Source organism: Pongo abelii, chromosome 11, assembly GCF_028885655.2.
Source record: "Pongo abelii isolate AG06213 chromosome 11, NHGRI_mPonAbe1-v2.0_pri, whole genome shotgun sequence".
Classification (NCBI taxonomy): Eukaryota; Metazoa; Chordata; class Mammalia; order Primates; family Hominidae; genus Pongo; species Pongo abelii.
This window is the reverse complement of record NC_071996.2, coordinates 74,940,081-74,958,194: the sequence shown is the minus strand read 5'-3', so window position 1 is coordinate 74,958,194 and position 18,114 is coordinate 74,940,081. Positions and strand designations below refer to the sequence as shown.

At 43.8% G+C, this 18,114-nt stretch overlaps 1 long non-coding RNA gene across 2 annotated transcripts in view; it reads right to left on the bottom strand.

Moving 5' to 3' along the window:
- Positions 1-10,214: 10,214 nt before the first annotated feature.
- LOC134759549 (uncharacterized) overlaps positions 10,215-18,114 on the bottom strand; it is a 44,786-nt gene continuing 36,886 nt past the window's right edge. For both annotated transcript variants that reach the window (XR_010135881.1, XR_010135882.1), the window contains exon 4: positions 10,215-11,548. This is a non-coding gene — a long non-coding RNA (uncharacterized LOC134759549). The remainder of the gene's footprint in view (positions 11,549-18,114) is intronic.

The window sequence follows — 18,114 nt, the reverse complement described above, 5'->3', positions numbered from 1 at the left end:
CTCTGAATCATAGGGTCTCTAGATTCCCCAAAGAGAAACAGCCCCATTCCTTGTGATGTATTAGCCTAGTAAATTATAATTTTATTTGTTCTATTAAGCAGCTGAAGTTCAGCACATTTTTATTCATTTTGTACAATAGGCATTAAATGATTCTGAATGCCAGGCACCTAATCAGATTAAGAAAATCTTCATGTTGGCCAAAGGTTTATGCTTTTATACTGCAGTGAATTTCCCCATCATCTAATTCTTTCTACTCTACCCCAGCTCAGGGAAGACAGCAAAGCAACCCAAGGCTTTCAGAGATGCCTCCTCATACAAGGCCTTATCAGGTGCTCCCCTCTCCTCTCCAATCTTTCATATTGCTAGTGAGGGTGGGAGAATGGGCCCAGTTACACAAGATTAAAATGGAGACTTAACTGACAGCGCATTATGGCTCATGCCTGTAATCCCAGCACTTTGGGAGGCTGAGGCAGGTAGATCACCTGAGGTTGGGAGTTCGAGACCAGCCTGACCAACATGGAGGAAACACTGTCTCTACTAAAAATACAAAATTAGCCAGGCGTGGTGGCACATGCCTATAATCCCAGCTACTTGGGAGGCTGAGGCAGGAGAATCGCTTGAACCCAGGAGGCAGAGGTTGCAGTGAGCCGAGATCACGCCATTGCACTCCAGCCTGGCGACAGGGCGAGACTCTGTCTCAAAAAAAAAAGAAAGATTTTACTTTCTCCTTCCACTCAAGAAAAGATCCTAGGTGGATGCATAACAGAGCAGGCACTGTTGAAATCCCTTGAGTTGGACCATGAGGCTTCTGAGGGGCTGGCCCTGGTCCCTGGGAGGATGTGGGAACAGTCCAAGCTGGGGCACCCATGCTAAGCCGTGTCCCTTTGGTGACGGGCTATGCATGAGGCCACAGGATTTGGAGAACTGAGCTTGGCCATGAGCACCAGCCAATGACCCCACACTAGGGGATTAGGGAGGTGAGGCAGGCAAGATGGAAGCAAGGGGAATGGGCTAACCCTGGGCACTTATAGCCACATGCCAGCCAAGCCTACCTGCACTCATTCTTCCTATGTTAAAATCATTATAGGGATCCTACACACTCATCTGTTTCTATAGTTTTGCATATTGGGTTGTCTAACTTTATTCCTTGGTGGATTCCCTTTAGAAAAATCCAATTTTATCTTAGATTTATGTCACACTGTCTGTTTTGGCTACTTCGTTGCTGGTGACAGATTCCAGGGACCAGCTAGCATTGTCCCACCTCTTAGTCAGGGTGTATGAAGGGCAGGGGTGGTGGTGGGTAGCAACAAGAACACCGGCTCATATTGTATAGCATGGCCTCATATTTTATCACATTTAACCCTTACAACACTGTAAAATAAATATGATGGCCCCTATTTTACACATGAGGAAACTAAATATAGAGATTTAGAGAAATAAATAGACCATAGATTCCAGGTAAAGTCCAGGGGCACTGGGTCTGATAATGAGGTGAAACCAGAAGGAGGTATTATAGGTTGAATTTGTGTTCCCCACAAAAAGACATATTGAAGCCCTAACCTCCGCTACCTAGAATGTGATCTTATTTGGAGATAGGGTCTTTACAGATGTCATCAAATTACAATGAGGGCATTAAAGTGAGCCCTAATCCAATATGACTGGTGCCCTTATAAAAAGGGGGAATTTACGCTGGGTGCGGTGGCTCACACCTATAATCCCAGCACTTTGGGAGGCCGAGGCAGGCAGATCACAAGGTTGGGAGATCGAGGCAAGGCCATCCTGGCTAACACTGGTTTCGGACTTCTCTACTAAAGTCTCTACTAAAAATACAAAAAATCTCTACTAAAAATACAAAAAATTAGCCACACGTGGTGGTTGGCGCCTGTAGTCCCAGCTACTCAGGAGGCTGAGGCAGGAGAATCGCTTGAACCCAGGAGGCAGAGGTTGCAGTGAGCCGAGATGGCACCACTGCACTCCAGCCTGGGCAACAGAGTGAGACTCTGTCTCCAAAAAAAAAAAGAATGTGGGGGTAGAATTTGGACACGGAGATCAACACCCATAGAGGGAAGACAGTGTGAAGAGGCCCTGGGAGAAGAAGGAGAGAGGTGTGGAGCAGATCCTTCCTGCATAGCCCTTGGGAGGAACCAATGCTCCTGCACCTTGATCTTCCCCTCCAGCCTGCAGCACTGTGAGGTAAAAACCTTCTGTTGTTTAAGCCACCCAGTTCGTGGCGTTTAGTCACGGCAGCCCTAGAAAACTAATGCAAGAGGGAAAGAATGGTGGGAATGTGGACACGGATCCTCCGTCGTGGGAAGGGCAGCATGTGGGCGTCGTTGGGGAAACTTCCCAGCCTCCCAGCCACAGGGCTCAGCTTGGATCACCAGCCAGCACCCTGAGGGAGACCGCACAGGTGGCTCTGAGTTTCACATGGATGAAATGGTTGCCGCCCTGGGAGGGAACTCCAGCTTAAGTGACAGCCCCAGGAGCCCCCTTGTACCTGAAAGGCGCTGGCCATCGTGGGCACAAGGACATAAAGGTGAGCTGCATGAGGGAGGGGTGGGTGTGCTGGCGCAGACTTGACCGTGCATCTTGGCCTCCTGCCCTATGACTCCATCCCTTCCTTCACTCCAACCGCCTGGGATCACTTCCCAAATAAACTGGCATGAAATGTGGCTATTCTGAATTGAGCTGTGCTAGAAATAAAAAATATGCACCACATTTCAAAGAATGAACAAAGAACACAAAATCCCTCCTCATATTAGTTTTCCAGGGCTGCTGCAACAACCACAAATTCGGTAATTTAAAATGATAAAAGCTTATTCTCTCCCAGTTCTGGAGGCCAGAAGTCCAAAACCAAGATGTTAACAGAGCCTCCTAATTCTTGGACACCCCCAGGAATTCCCTGGCTTGTGGCTGCATAATTCCCATCTCTGCCTCTGTCTGCACATGGCCTTTACCTCTCTGTCTCTGTATTTCCTCCTCTTCTCTTATAGGGACACTTGTCATTGGACTTAGGGCCCACCCTGATAATCCAGGATGATCTCGCCTTGAGATCCTAAATTTAATTACATCTGCAAAGACCCCTTCTTCCAAATAAGTCACATTCACTGGTTCCAGCGGTTAGGACATGGACACAACTTTTGAAGGACCACATTTCAACCCATTATACTCCTTAACATATATATATATTTTATGTTGACCACATGTCACATTAGTTTACTAGGACTGCCATAACGAAATACCACTGATTGGCTGGCTTAAACAACAGGAATTTATTTTCTCACATTTTGATTATGTTGGGTTAAATGCAATCTGCTATTTACTTTTGAATTAAAAAGGAAGGCTGGGGGCATCTTAGACACTCCTTCACAAATTTGCCCAGGGTCTACCCTTATGTTTCCCATTGCTCGCTCTCCTCCCCAAACCCTGACCAGGGCAAGGGCTGTTAATGGGAAAACTTGGGATCTGGGTTTCTGGGCAGTTTTGAGGAGCACCTGGAAAAAGGAAGCTAGGGAGAAGGTCCTGGTGCTGTTATTACTGAGGAGCTTTCCAGGACAGAGAAAGGATACCTGATAACCTGAATGTAAGTACATGTTGTGCAACCACGACTTCGCTCCAAATGCACCCTGTATCTGCACGTCTTGAGTGAAGTCTACCACACACCCACATGTCTTATATGAGCAGTTTCCTTAAAGAAATCAAGGAGGCCGGGCGTGGTGGCTCACGCCTGTAATCCCAGCACTTTGGGAGGCCGAGGCGGGCGGATCACAAGGTCAGATCGAGACCATCCTGGTTAACATGGAGAAACCGTGTCTCTACTAAAAATACAAAAAAATTAGCCGGGCGTGGTGGTGGGCGCCTGTGGTCCCAGCTACTGGGGAGGCTGAGGCAGGAGAATGGCGTGAACCCGGGAGGCGGAGCTTGTAGTGAGCAGAGATCGCGCCACTGCACTCCAGCCTGGGCGACAGAGTGAGACTCCGTCTCAAAAAAAAAAAAAAAAAAAAGAAATCAAGGAAAGAGTCTGGTTGGCATGGGCTGAAGAGGAGAGCAGCCAGAGGTGGGGTGTGTGTGAGCCCAAGGCCAGCTGGAGGAGGCCTTGGAACCACAAGTGACCATGAAAGCCCTGAAGCTTTGCAAAGATCTTTGGGAGGAGGCCTCCGACTTCCCACAGGATGTGTGACGGGGGCTCAAGTTAATTTTATTTTAAATCTCAAAGGACAGGGTGACGTCAACTGACATCTGGGTTGCACTTGTTATCAAGGAGTTGAAATGAAGACAGAGGAGGCATGCTTATCAAATTTGTGGAGGACAGGAAGCTGAAAGGAACAGCAAACACCCAATTAGAATCCCCAAAAGTCTCAACAAGCTAGAATGCCAGCCTGAATTTAATAAGAGAAAACTTAATAAGGATGAGGGAATGTCCTGCACTTGAGATAAAATAAATAAATAAACTAAAATAAAACAAACTGTCCATGCAAAACACATGAAAATGGGTCAGGGGTTTAACTCAGATGAGGGCACCTGAAAAGCTGAATTTGAAGCTGTTCTGATAGAAAAATGAGATGCAAAGGAGGGAATAGGTAATCAGTTCCATTTTTCCTGGTTAGACCCCTGGAATATCAACTTCAGGTCTGCCTACTGTCCAGTTAGAAGGATGCAAACCAGAGTGCATTCAGAGAATAAATGGCTAGCGTGATTCACAGAACCCCGGACTGCATAATGTAGGAATAGTGCTGTTTAGCTGGAGAAGACAAGAGTATTAGTCCATTTTGCATTGCTAAAAAGGGATACCTGAAACCAGGTAATTTATAAGGAAAGAAGATTTATTTTGGCTCGCAGTTTTGCAGACTGTACAAGAAGGATGGCACCAGCATCTGCCTCTGGAATGAGGGCCTCAGGAAGCTTACAATCATGGTGAAAGGCAAACACGGAACAGGTGTGTCATATGGTGAGGAGAAAGCAAGACAGAGGAGGAAATCCCAGACTCTTTTTAACAATCAAATCTCACATGAAGGGAAGGCATTACCACTGGGAGGGCACACCAAGCCGTTCATGAGGGATCCGCCTCCATGAAGCAAACACCTCCCACCAGGCTCCACCATGACCTCCAACATTCAGGATCACATGTCAACATGTGATCAGGGGACAAACATCCAAACCACATCAATAAGCTTCAGAGTGACTCAAGAATTCTCTATAAACATCTACAATTCTGCTGTATGGAGAAAGACTGGGCTTGTCATGTCTGGCTCTGAGGAGTGAACTCAGGACAGTGAGTGGATACTTCAGGGAGAAATTGGAGTAATGTATAATGAAGAAACCCGATGAGCCCATTAGTATTGATTTAACTGTAAGTAACAGAAAACCTGATTAATAATGACTTAACCAAAGAAAAAATTTTGCCACTTAAAAAGAAGCCTAGAAGTAGCCTGTGGTTAAGGCTCTCCAACCTTCTTCTCCACCATCCTCAGTGTTGGCCTCATCCTTCTGTCTGTGGCCTCATGGTCCCAAGATGGCTGCTGAAGTTCTAACAGCACAAATCTGCACTCAAGTGAGGGAGGAGGGTGACAGCAAGAGGTTAGCCAAGGTAGCAAAGAGGACCTTTTCCTTAATGGTGCTATCATTTTGTCAGAAAAGAAAATAATTGGGCCAGGTGTGGCGGCAGCTCACGCCTGTAATCCTATCCCTTTGGGATCCCAAGGTGGGTGGATCATCTGAGCCCAGGAGTTCAAGACCAGCCTGGGCAACATGGCAGAAACTTGTCTCTACACACAATACAAAAATTAACCAAGTGTGGTGGCGAGCGCCTGTAGTCCCAGCTACTGGGGAGGCTAAGGTGGAAGGATTACTTGAGTCCAACGCTTCAAGGCTGCAGTAAGCTGTGATTAGGCCAGTGTACTCCAGCCTGGGCAACAATGGGATCCTGTCTCAAAAGAAAAAAAGAAAAGAAAATAATTTCTTAGATGTCCTTGTATATTTCATTGGCCACACTGGATTATATGGCCAATTCTGGCTGCAAGAGAGGCTAGAAAAAAACTATCCGCTTTTCCAGCCTATACAATAGAAGACTAGCAAGGATAAGGAGATGGCTTTTCAGTTGCCCCCAACAGTGTCTACCACAACAAAGTTACCTGTGATTCAACCCACAGATTAGCTTAGTCTTTTTTTTTTTTTTTTTTGGAGACAGGATCTCACTGTGTTGCCCAGGCTGGAATGCAATGGCATGACCAAAGCTCACTGCAGCCTCAATCTCTTGGGCTCCAGTGATCCTCCCACCTCAGCCTCCCAAGTGCCATGTGCCATGATGCCCGGCCAATTTTTTAATTTTTTGTAAACATGGGCTCTTGCTTTTTTGCCCAGGCTGGTCTTCAACTCCTGGTCTCAAATGATCCTCCTGCCTCATCCTCCCAAAATGCTGGGATTACAGGCATGAGCCACCACATCCAGCCTGGCTTAGTCTTTCTGATGCAAATATACATATGTTTCTATAAGCACATATACCTACACACAAATTTTCACAAATGTGGAATTGTGTATTATAAATAGTTTTAGTTCCTGGTTTTCTCACTTAGCATTTATAGTATCTTTACATATCATTTTCAAATTCCTTGAAGATATTTTCAGCAGCTGCATAATATCCCACATGGACATTACACATTCAACCATTCCCCTACTTTTGGACATGTAGCACTTTCTAGCTATCGTCTCCAGAGACAGACTGCTATGGAAGGTATTGAGTTGCCCACCCCTGGAAGTATTCCACCACAGGTATGGAATAGACAGCATACAAGTATCGGGTAGATTACTGGACTATATGACATTTCAAGCCCTTCCCTGCCTCAAGATGCTGATGATAGGATATAGAGATAGAGGTCGTTAGGGAGGATCACTGTGCCTGACCAACCACATCCTCATCTCTGTTTATCTTCCCTTTGCCTGCTCCTGAGCACACAAGCTACACAACACTCCTACTCCAGACACCCTCAAGGTCAGCCCTTCACAGTGCCTGCCACACCATCTTCCTCACAACCTTCTATCAACAGAAAGAACCTGAATCACTCTTGACTTGCCTTAAAATTGCTGCAATGAATACAGCAGCACCTCTGGCTCTTGTCACTGGGGACACACTTGAGAATCAGCTTGAAGGACCCAAACCTGAACAGAGGGGCTGAGGACGGAAAGAGCTTGAGATACCAAGAGTGATGACAACATTGCAGTGGTGCTGTTCTGCTGCCTCTTGCTGCTACGAAGGCCTATTTGTGGCTTTCCAGGGTGCCTCCAGGACAGGCGGGGGACAGGGACGACGACTCATCACCAGGATCAGCAGACACCTCTGAGGTCACTTAGGTGAGCTGGATAGTGGAGTGAGTGAGACGTGTCAGCATTTCCTTGGGTTAGTGTGCTAGGCGTTCCAGATGCAGGAGTGGTGCTAGGGACAAGACAGATACCTGCCTTACCAGCACAGAGCTTGATATCAGCCTTTTGCTATATACAGTTATGTTCAGGGGCTGTGATCTCACCTAAGGCTGTCTGAATCTAAATTTGCCTTCTGTGGAACTGATACGTATTCATTCTCTTGAACAGGGTCAATAAGCCAAGCCTACAACTCAAATATTAGAATTTGAAACAAAGGTTTTTGACAGAAGCAACCTGCAAGATGACCACCCAATGACAAAAAATATATATATATATAGCCATCAACAACTTTTGCAAGACGACCAACCAATGACAAAAAAAAAAAATAGCCATCAACAACTTTATCAGTGTATTCTCAGCTATATGGAGCTTAACTCATTCCTCTATAGTATCTTGCTCCTTTAAGTGGTTACAGGGAACAAATATTTAAGGTCAAATAACTTTGGTCAACTTTAGTGATATAATATTGCTTGCTGTGATAATTTGGTCTCTTTTCTAAAATGGAACTCTCTTTGCCTGGGGGTTGTATTGTATTAGAAGGGTCACACAGTTTGCAAGAGCAAGCAGCCCCAAAGTTGATTTTCTTGCCTATGAGGGCATTGTGCCTATGAGGAACATCTCACAACACAATCTTGTCTGCACTGATACCCACGAGGGGCCAACCAGAGGCCAGAGCACAAGATCTGAGCAGAGGATCTCATTTGTATCTCAGCTCTGCCAACAATTCCCGCAAAAGCATGTCTCCTAGTTTCTTCATTACTTAATTTCTCCAGGTACAGGTCGTTATGTGAAGTCCTTGAACCTGGCCGCCAGATGGGGAAGCTCATAACATTCTTACTACTAACAGCTGCCCTTTTCCCCTAGGTTAGTATCAGAGAAAGCCTCTTACAATATTATTGTAATTTTGGATTAGGAACAAGTCTCATCCTTGTGCGAATCACAAGTCTTTTAAAATTCTACTGATTCTAAATTTTAGAACAGAACAAGATGTGTGTAATCTCGGTGAAGCATATGTTTGAAAAGATGTGAAATATCCTGCTTATATTCTCTATTGCAAACTCTCATAAGATGCAGAAGATTGTATAAGTCAACCTGCTGGCTTCTAGCACTGGACAGACCAAATCCCTGGCCTCCAGGAACTTTCAACATGGAGGAGAAACCAGCTGAACAAATTATTAATGTGGGTATTAAGAGAGAAAGAAAAAGGCACGCAGAGGTTACACGTATTTTTGAACACCTATAATAGACACATCTGGGACATCTCTCCAGCCCACAGTGACCTGCTTTCTCTGAGAACTACCTCCTCCCACAGCTATGGCACCCAGTGGCCATATTTACACATCATCACCCATCCCCCGCTCTACCAGAGAAAGTTGGACCAGGAGTGGACACCCAACCAAGCTAAGCCAAATTCTCTCTCCTGAGAATCAAATTGTGATTCAGAGCACCTGTAAACCCAGGCAATGTAGGCCATCTATATCTCTGAAGAGAAAGGAGGGCAAATAGAACAAGAGACAAAGAGTCACCAGACCCCGTGTGTCCCTATCCACAGAGACTGAGAAGATGGCTGCCCTGCCCACGGATGCTCTGTCCTTTCTGGTTCTGGACTCCTGTGGGGCCTCGGCAACATTCCTACCATCGTGACACAGCCTTGTATCCTATGAGACACTCCCCCTTTCTTCTTCCCCTGGCTCAGGTACATTTGCTGTTACGTCCCAAATAGTCTTGATGAGGACTTCAGCATAAACATGCCCCAGTTCATATAAAAACAGATGTAGATAATCAAAAACAGTCAATAATCCATAAGCCATTTCTGGCTATGGAAGATAGCATAAAACAAGTATGTTTAAATTGCTGGAGTTCATAACACCTCTGATGAAAGTACAAACACACAGCAACATTAACCTGATTTGCCCAGACCTGCAAAGCCCATCCATTACCCTTGTTCTGCCTCAGGCTCTGCTCCTCTCTGCTCTCTGGTCCTTACAAGGCCTGAGAAGCATTGCCTCTCCCCCTCCTCACTCTACCTCATCTCTCCAGAATGTCCACAGCCACTCCACTGATGCCAAGCTCAGCCTGACACATCTTTCCTGGGAGATAGTATTTTTAAAGGCCCTTCTTGATAGCAGCAAGCAAAAGAGACAGCAGCCTGAGCAAATAGTCACTAGAAGAGGCAAGACTGCTTTGGGAAGAGTTTACCATTGCACCTCAGATGATGAGGAAACAAACAGAGCCTGCAAGAGAAGCCAGAGAGGCCCTGAGTGGCTTCCTGGCCAATGAGGGTCTCAAGTGTGGTTCAGAGATTTTCATGGAAGAGCCATGAGAAAGGAACCTGTTTGAGGATCCATATGAATAAAATTGTTGAGGGGACAAGAGGGAATTGTCTGGGTGACAAGAGTGTGTGAGCAGGGGTTGGGGTGGCAGGAGCTGGAGCAGGAGCTACAAAGCCTGGGTAAGGGCCTGTATTCCTGGAAACAAAATCCAGCAACTGCATTAAAAAGAGATTTCTTTGTACAACTCAAGCTCTCCTTGTGGCAAAATAATCCTTCCTTCTTCCTGTTGGCAGCTCCTCATGAGCAAAACTAGGTTAGAAACACACACACACGTTCACACACACAGTCACACACATTCAGAGACACACATAGACTCACACACGGCACCACCCACTCTATCGCATGTTCTGAGGGTTGCCTTCATTGCCTCCCAACACATGTCCAAAGAAGTGTATGGTGCCTATTGAATAGCAAGGTGCCGAGATCACATTGGGGACCCAAAAATGTGCATGTGAGGAGCAGCTTCCACTTCACCAAGGACTTTGTCCTGTTTATTTCATTCAATCGCAGAACAAGAAGGCATGGAGGACCCTCAGGGAGCTCCCTTCTAACACAGCTCCCTCCGTGTCCATATGAAACCAAGGCCTAGTGTGGTTGCCAAAAAATGACCCTAGGCCAAAGTAAGACCTTCTAGCCTTGGCTAGATTTTTCTTTGTCTCCCAATCTAATAGAACAGGCCAGCCTGGCCCAGCTCCCAGCTCCAGCATGCGAGGTTTTGCCAGCAGGCCTCACGAGTGCCCAGCAGAAAGGTTGCCAAGCTCAGACCTCACCCTGGCTCATTATCTACAGGCAGGGCTCTCCCGTGACATTCTGGCTGCCCTTGCTGCCACCTCTCTTTGTGGGACAGCTGTACAAGTTTGGCCACTGGTTACTTCAGTCACAGGTCTTGCTTTTGTTTGGCGGATAAACATGATCAAGTTCCAAGTCCTCCTACTAAGACAGAGGGTATTCTGATTCTCTGTGACACCTGCACCATCTTAACATTGTCTGTTTCACCCAGAGCCTGGAGTGGCCCATGCCTGAGTCTTGAGGACAAGGGACCACAGGAGAAGAGGAAGCTGTGGTCGTCAGAGAGTCCCAGCACCCTCTTCTCTTTACAGAATCACCTTCCATGTTTGCCTGCCAGTGGATCTTTTCAGTTATTCTTTTAATTTTATTATTATTTTTTTGAGACAGAGTCTCGCTCTGTCGCCCAGGCTAGAGTGTAGTGGCATGATCTCGGCTCACTGCAACCTCTGCCTCCAGGGGTCAAGTGATTTTCATTCCTAAGCCTCTTGAGTAGCTGGGATTACAGGCATGCGCCATCACGCCTGGCTAATTTTTGTATTTTTAGTAGAAACAGGGTTTCACCACGTTGGCCAGGCTGGTCTCGAATTCCTGATCGGCCTGCCTTGGCCTCCCAAAGTGCTGGGATTAAAGGTGTGAGCCACTGTGCCCGGCCTCAGTTATTTTTTTGTCCCTCAATTATTACAGTTCTCCCATTTCCTGAAAAGCTTCTCTCCTAGGAAACACTTGGACCATCCAGTAGAGTCACTGACTCTAGCTTAAAAGACCTACGTCAATCTTTCTAAAAGTGAGGTAGACATCAGAAACGCTGGGTCTTTGTTAAAAATGAAGGCTGAGGGCCCTATCCCAGCCTTTCTGAATTAGAATCTCTTGGAGTAGTGGCTGGAAATCTGATGTTTTACAAAAGTCCCCCAGTGAAAGTGATGTACATCAATGTGAGTCTGACTCAATTATGCCTTGCAGTACGGAATAATTGTGCTCCCTGTGTCCTCTGGGTCTTGTCTTCTAGATTTCTGTCAAAAAAAGGTAAAAGATTGTGAAAATGCTAACTTAATGACTAAGATTATTATTTCTTGGAGGCAGGGGTCCATTTCTTCTGCCCTGACTTCACCTCACCTCATCAAGCCCCAATAGTAGACAGGATAATTGCCTATGAAGGATACCTAAAACCAGAGACTCATGGACCACCTTCCACCTCCTTTCCATATGGAATTTTAGTTCCCCCCACTCCCACCCCACCAAACTCTGTGAGATGGATTTCAAAGTTTAGTGACCACTTTGGGAGCACAAATATGGGGTGTTTTTTAAAATTTGTTTTATTTTTTTTAATTTTTTTTTTAGACAGAGTTTCACTCTTGTTGCCTAGGCTGGAGTAGAATGGCACCATCTCGGCTCATTGCAACCTCCGCCACCCAGGTTCAAGTGATTCTCCTGCCTCAGCCTCCTGAGTAGCTGGGATTACAGGCACCTGCCACCACACCCGGCTAATTTTTGTATTTTTAGTAAAGACAGGGTTTCACCATGTTGGCCAAGCTGGTCTCGAACTCCTGGCCTCAGGTGATCCACCTGCCTTGGCCTCCCAAAGTGCTTGGATTACAGGCATGAGCCCATGCACCTGACCCGGTGTTTCTTTTTGTGTGGCAAAGGTCCCTGGAGCCATTGACCTCCACTTTACTTGTTTAGAAAACAAAATGACATAAGGATTCTGAGACTTCATTTCAGCTTGACTTTAAGAAAGAAGTCCACAGGAATGCAGAAATCATCCCTTCCTTAAAAAACCAAGTGTCATATAAAATACCTAGATAACTAAATGAGATCTTGTTCTTGTCCCCAAGGTGACTCTTCATCCATTGACAGAGGGATGAAACTTGATTAAGTCTGCAGCCTTGTTCCAATCATGAGCAAAAAGCTGACAATGCATCCTACACACATTTTGTGTCTGCATCTTGCTTCTGAAGAATCCAAAGCACTTCCACCTGTCTCTGTGTGTCCTCTGGCATGGAGGATGGCAGACATCCACCCTGATTCATAGATGACCCTTTTGAGGCCAGAGAAGTATGTGATTTCTGCAAGTAGAACATTTCAGTAACAACAGAATTCTAGAAATTGATTAAGGTGATTTACTCCTTGGGTCAGAGACCTGAGCCACCCTCTTTCTGCATAAAGTCATCTTTTGGGTGCTCAGGACATTTTAATCTTGTTGGCATTCAGTCTGCAAATAAAGCTGACTCACAGGTAAAGCCATCTCAGGATGCTTTTCCCCACCTTTTATACCCTGCTTACTGACACGAGGGTTTTCACCTGTTCCTGTTATTATAGGAGAAAAAAAATCTAAGTAGTTAATTAAAATAGAATGTTAACTTATATTATTTCCCTGAGATGCAACCGGATTATGGAAGAAATGCTTAGAAGAGGATTGCTTTACCAAAATAAACGACTAGTTGATTTTGAAATTTTAGACATCAGCAGGACATGAAACTTCCAAGTATTCTTTTTAAAATGTATTTAATGGATTTACTTGTGAGTCAGCTTTATTTGCAGACTGAATGCCAACAAGATTAAAATGTCCTGGGTACCCAAAAGGTGACTTTATGCAGAAAGAGGGTGGCTCAGTTCTCTGACCCAAGGGTCAAGTAACTTAATCAATTTCTAGAATTCTGCTACTACTGAAATATTCTACCTTGAACAAATCACATACTCCTCTCGCCTCAGAAGGGTCACCTGTGGAACATGGTGGATGTCTGCCCTCCTCCATGCCAGGGGACACACACAGACAGGTGGAAGTGCTTTGGATTTTTCTGAAGCAAGCAGAATGCCAAAACCTATCTGTAGGACAGCAGATATTAGAATGAAGAAACTGTCAAACACAAAATTAAAAACATAATTTAAGTAACAAAAGTCTATCTAAAAATCACCCAAAGAAGGTGATTTTGAAGGTCTGGAATCACAATTTTAAATGAACTTGTAAAAATTATCCAATCTGGAGATGTCCATTATAGACCAAGATGGAGGATCAGAAACTGAACTTATTCTTCTACTCAAAACAACAAAAAATCAGACAAAATATATGAAACAATAGTTCTCAAGACATTGGACATCAGGCAATGAAGGGCAGTGATCCCTGAAAGATGGGATAACAGATGAGGTGAGCCCTAAGATTTTCCCAGCTTACTGCATTGAGAGAGTTTCCAGGCCACAGTGCAAGGAGGGGAAACCCAGATGGAGTCAGCTGTCTCTCTGAGTAGAGGAAACTGGGGAGGCCGAGGTAGCTAGAGCTCACAGCGTGGAATACCAGAGAGGAGAGAGCTGCAGAAAGAGGACTCTGGAAATCTGCAGAGGATCCCCCTAAATATTCAGTTGACTATTTGTTCGATATACTTGAGAAGAAACTGCCTGAGAGTAGGAAAGAATTACCTGAAAAAAATTAAGGAATAAGGAGTACAGGGAGCTCACCTAGGGCTGGGAACAATGCCTGTTCTCACCAGCCAGACCTCATAACTCACAGGGTATCAGGTAGACTACTCAAAAGGGCCTTCACTTGGCACTGGGTGAAATTAACCGTAGACCAAATACTGCCCTAGTCCCACTTAAAAAAGCTTACTCAAGAAGAAACAGATAACCTAAATAGCCCTGTTAAATAAATTGAATTTGTAGTTTAAAATCTTCCCACAAAGAAAGCTCCAGACTCAAATTCCTTCACTTGGGGATTTTACCAAACATTTAAGAAAAAAACAATACCAATTCTACACAAACTCTCCCTGAAAAGTAAAGAGAAGAGAATACTTTCCAATACTGCATGAGGCCAGAATTAGTATGATAACAAAATCCAGAAAAAGACACTGCAAGAAAACTACAGACCTATATGCTTCATAAATAAGACTCAAGAATTCTGAACAAAATTTTAGCAAATTGAATCCAAAAACATATAAGAAGGACAATGCATTATGACCAAATAGGGTTTATCCTGGAAATGCAAACAAGTCATTCAGGCAGTTACTACCAATCAGAGTTAGAGCTGCAGGGAGGAAAAAAAATTTTTTTTTCATCTCTGACCCAGGTCAAACATCTTGTTTTATTAAGCTGAGGCCAAAGTGCAGAACAAATTGTACTAAACTAAAACTAGTATTAAAGTCTCCTGGTTGCTAATCCAATGTGCTTTCTACAACACAAGTTTAAGAAAAAGTAGAAAACAACAAAAGCTGGAGTCTAATAAAGAGAGGCTTGTAGAAAACTATGAGAAAAAAAAATCAAGAATTTGAACAGGATATCAGATGTGAACTTTTGAAGAATGTCAGTGATGTATCATGGGGCTAGTTCTAAACACATCTATTTTTCATGAGACTAATGATAGTTTTTGTGCAAAGGAAAGAATTATCTGCAATAAAATAGATGAAATACTTATTTTAAAAATATTTTTCGTAATAAAAGTGTTAAAATGACTCAAACTGTTTTTTTGGTCTAACACGAACATGATTTTTATGACCAGAAAATTGCCCTATTTGCAAATAAGGCCAAAAAAGCAAGATGATGTAAGATTATACAAAATGCAAGCCAATAAAGTCATATGTAGATATACGGAAATATTATTAATCTTGATGAGAAAATACATCATTGGTTTGAAGCACAAACAAATATTTCTCTTAAAAAGCAATGACTTATTTAATAGCTGTCTGTAAGCCATGTGTTCATTTAATAAGAATCACATGTGTCTATTAAAATAAAGATAGACTACCAGCTAATGGCGAACTATGAACAAATCCACAGACTGTGGATCTGACTACCTTTCTATCCCTATGTGAGTTCCCCGTGGGCAGGAGCTAGGTCTTACTCATCTTCATATTGCTGGGGCTAGCAGAATCCCTGGCATGTACTCAATCCTTTCTTCTTGCTCCCAGACTTGTGTCATGTGAGATAATGAACACCCTTGCTGTTTGAGTTAGTCAAATAGAAGTTTCTTACTTGCAGCCAAGAGCATCAGCATTGAGACAACCACTGCATGAGTCTCCATTTCCTGAATTGTAAAACCGGGAATGGCAACATCTGTCTGATAGGGTTTTGAGAGCAGTAAATGAGATAATCTATTTAGAACCCTTTGCACAGTGCCTGTGTTAGGAAATGCTAAGTAAATGTAAGTTTCCTTTCCTCTCTTATGGAATTTGCCATGTAAAAACCAAGGAGACAAAGTTCAACACATTCAAAGTTCATAGAACCGTTCATGATGTCACCAGCTAAACTTGATGCTGCCAATTTTGAGATAATTACTGCATTAACCATGATTTTCTCCCTAATTATTGTTATTGTTAAACTCATCAAAGAATTTGCTCCAGGAAATGATTTTAAAAGGGTCTGTGAATGAAAACCTAAATTTGTATCAAGCAAGTAACAAAGAGAATGGCTCAGAACACTCTTCCTTCCCAAAAACAAGCCATTATGCTGGTAGCCCAGCAGCTGTGGCCCACTTTCATTTTATCGTGATTTTTGAAAACTTTTTATTGGAAAATGTCAAACTTACAGAAAACTTGCAAGCACAAAGAATAATAGCACTAAGTACACATGTGCACCCTCTCCCAGATTCACCTACTGTTAACATTTTGCCCACTTGCTTTCTCATTTCTTTTTCTTTTTTTTTTTTTGAGACAGGGTCTCACTTTGTCACCCAGGCTGGAGTGCAGTAGTGCAGTCTCGGCTCAATGCAGCCTTCACCTCCTGGGCTCAAGTGATCCTTCTGCCCTCAGCCCCCCGAGTAGCTGGGACTACAGGTATGCGCCACCACACTCAGCTAATTTTTTATACTTTTTGTAAAGATGGCATTTCACCATGTTGTCCAGGCTGGTCTCCAACTCCTGAGCTCAAGCAATCCACCTGCTTCAGCATTCCAAAGTGTTGGGATTACAGTCATGAGCCACTGCAACCAGCCTCGTTCTCTTTCTCTGTGTATGTGTATATGTATACACAGGTACATAATCTTCATACACATTTACTATTCTTTCTGAATCATTTGAAAGTTGCAGCCATCATGCCCATTATGTACAATTTTTATTTAAATTTAATTTTATAATTTAAACACTTAAAAAATAGATACTTGTGCCACAGTTCATGTCCTTTGTAGGGACATGGATGAAGCTGGAAACCATCATTCTCAGCAAACTATCGCAAGGACAAAAAACCAAACACCACATGTTCTCACTCATAGGTGGGAACTGAACAATGAGAACACATGGACACAGGAAGGAGAACATCACACACCGGGGCCTGTTGTGGGGTGGGGGAAGGCGGGAGGGATAGCATTAGGAGATATATCTAATGCTAAATGACAAGTTAACAGGTGCAGCACACCAACATGGCACATGTATACATATGTAACAAACCTGAACGTTGTGCACATGTACCCTAAAACTTAAAGTATAATAAAAAAAATAGATACTTGTATATGATTTGTACATGGTGCTAAACCTAAAGTGTACAAAAAGCAATACTGTTAAAAGTAAGTCTTCCTTTCATCCCTAGGGCCTACACACTGCTGTCTCAGAATAAAAAGGGAATGTATCTTGGGATTCTCTGAATCCATTTCTTTCTCAATTGTATGAAAACTTTCATATATCGAAAACAATTGAGAAAACTATAGATAACTATCTAAAAGAGAAAATTCAAGAAATCTAATCTAGAATCCCTCAGGAGCTACTGCTCTTTCTGTTGCTGCAAAGGTTTGAGACATTTGGCCTTATCTCCAGGGATTCTTACTTTTAGAACCCAGACACCATCGTATGAGGAAGCCCAAGCTGCCCTGTGAAGAAACCCATACAGAGAGAAACTGACAATTTGCAAAAACTTGCCAGGCAGGTGGGTAAGACATTTTGAAAGGAGATACTTCAGCCCCACTGGAGCTGCCCCAGCTGACACTGCATGGAGCACAGATGAGCCATCCCTGCTGAGCCCTGCCCACATTGTAGATTCATGTACCAATTAAATAATATTTTTTAGGACACTAAGTTTTGAGGGTTTTTTTTTCACCCTACAACAATACTTAACCAGAATAGCTAGTCATGGAGGAATACAATGATAGAGTGATCTATTAGGGTACAGTGCCAGCCTTCAAAGAGCTCATGCTCTAGTGGAGAAGCCACTAGAAGCCAAACAAAAATTAATTAAATACAGTGCTGTCTATAAAAATACCATTTTCATATAAAATTTTAGGAGAGGGGACAAATTAACCGAGTTTGACAGTGTCTCAAAAAAATGTAAAGAAAATAAAAGTTGAGTTCGGTTTTGAGAATGAGTAGGAGTTCACCAGTTAGAAGAAAGAGGGCTCTCATCACTTCAACCCATGCAACTTTGTAGAACATAAGAAAGGATGGTAAGATGGGCAGGGCCAGGAGTAGGATGAGATCAGAGAAGAGGAAAGACCCAAGTTAAGGGTTCTGGTTAGACTAAGAACAGGGACCAGGGAGGAAGAAGCAACTGTGGGGCAGGGGCGAGAGGAAGAGAGAAGGAAATAAATGAGGTTGCAGAACAGCCAGGGCTGCTGGGCAGGGCAAGACACCTAGAGGGCTCAGGACCAAAATCTGGGCCTGATTCTGCC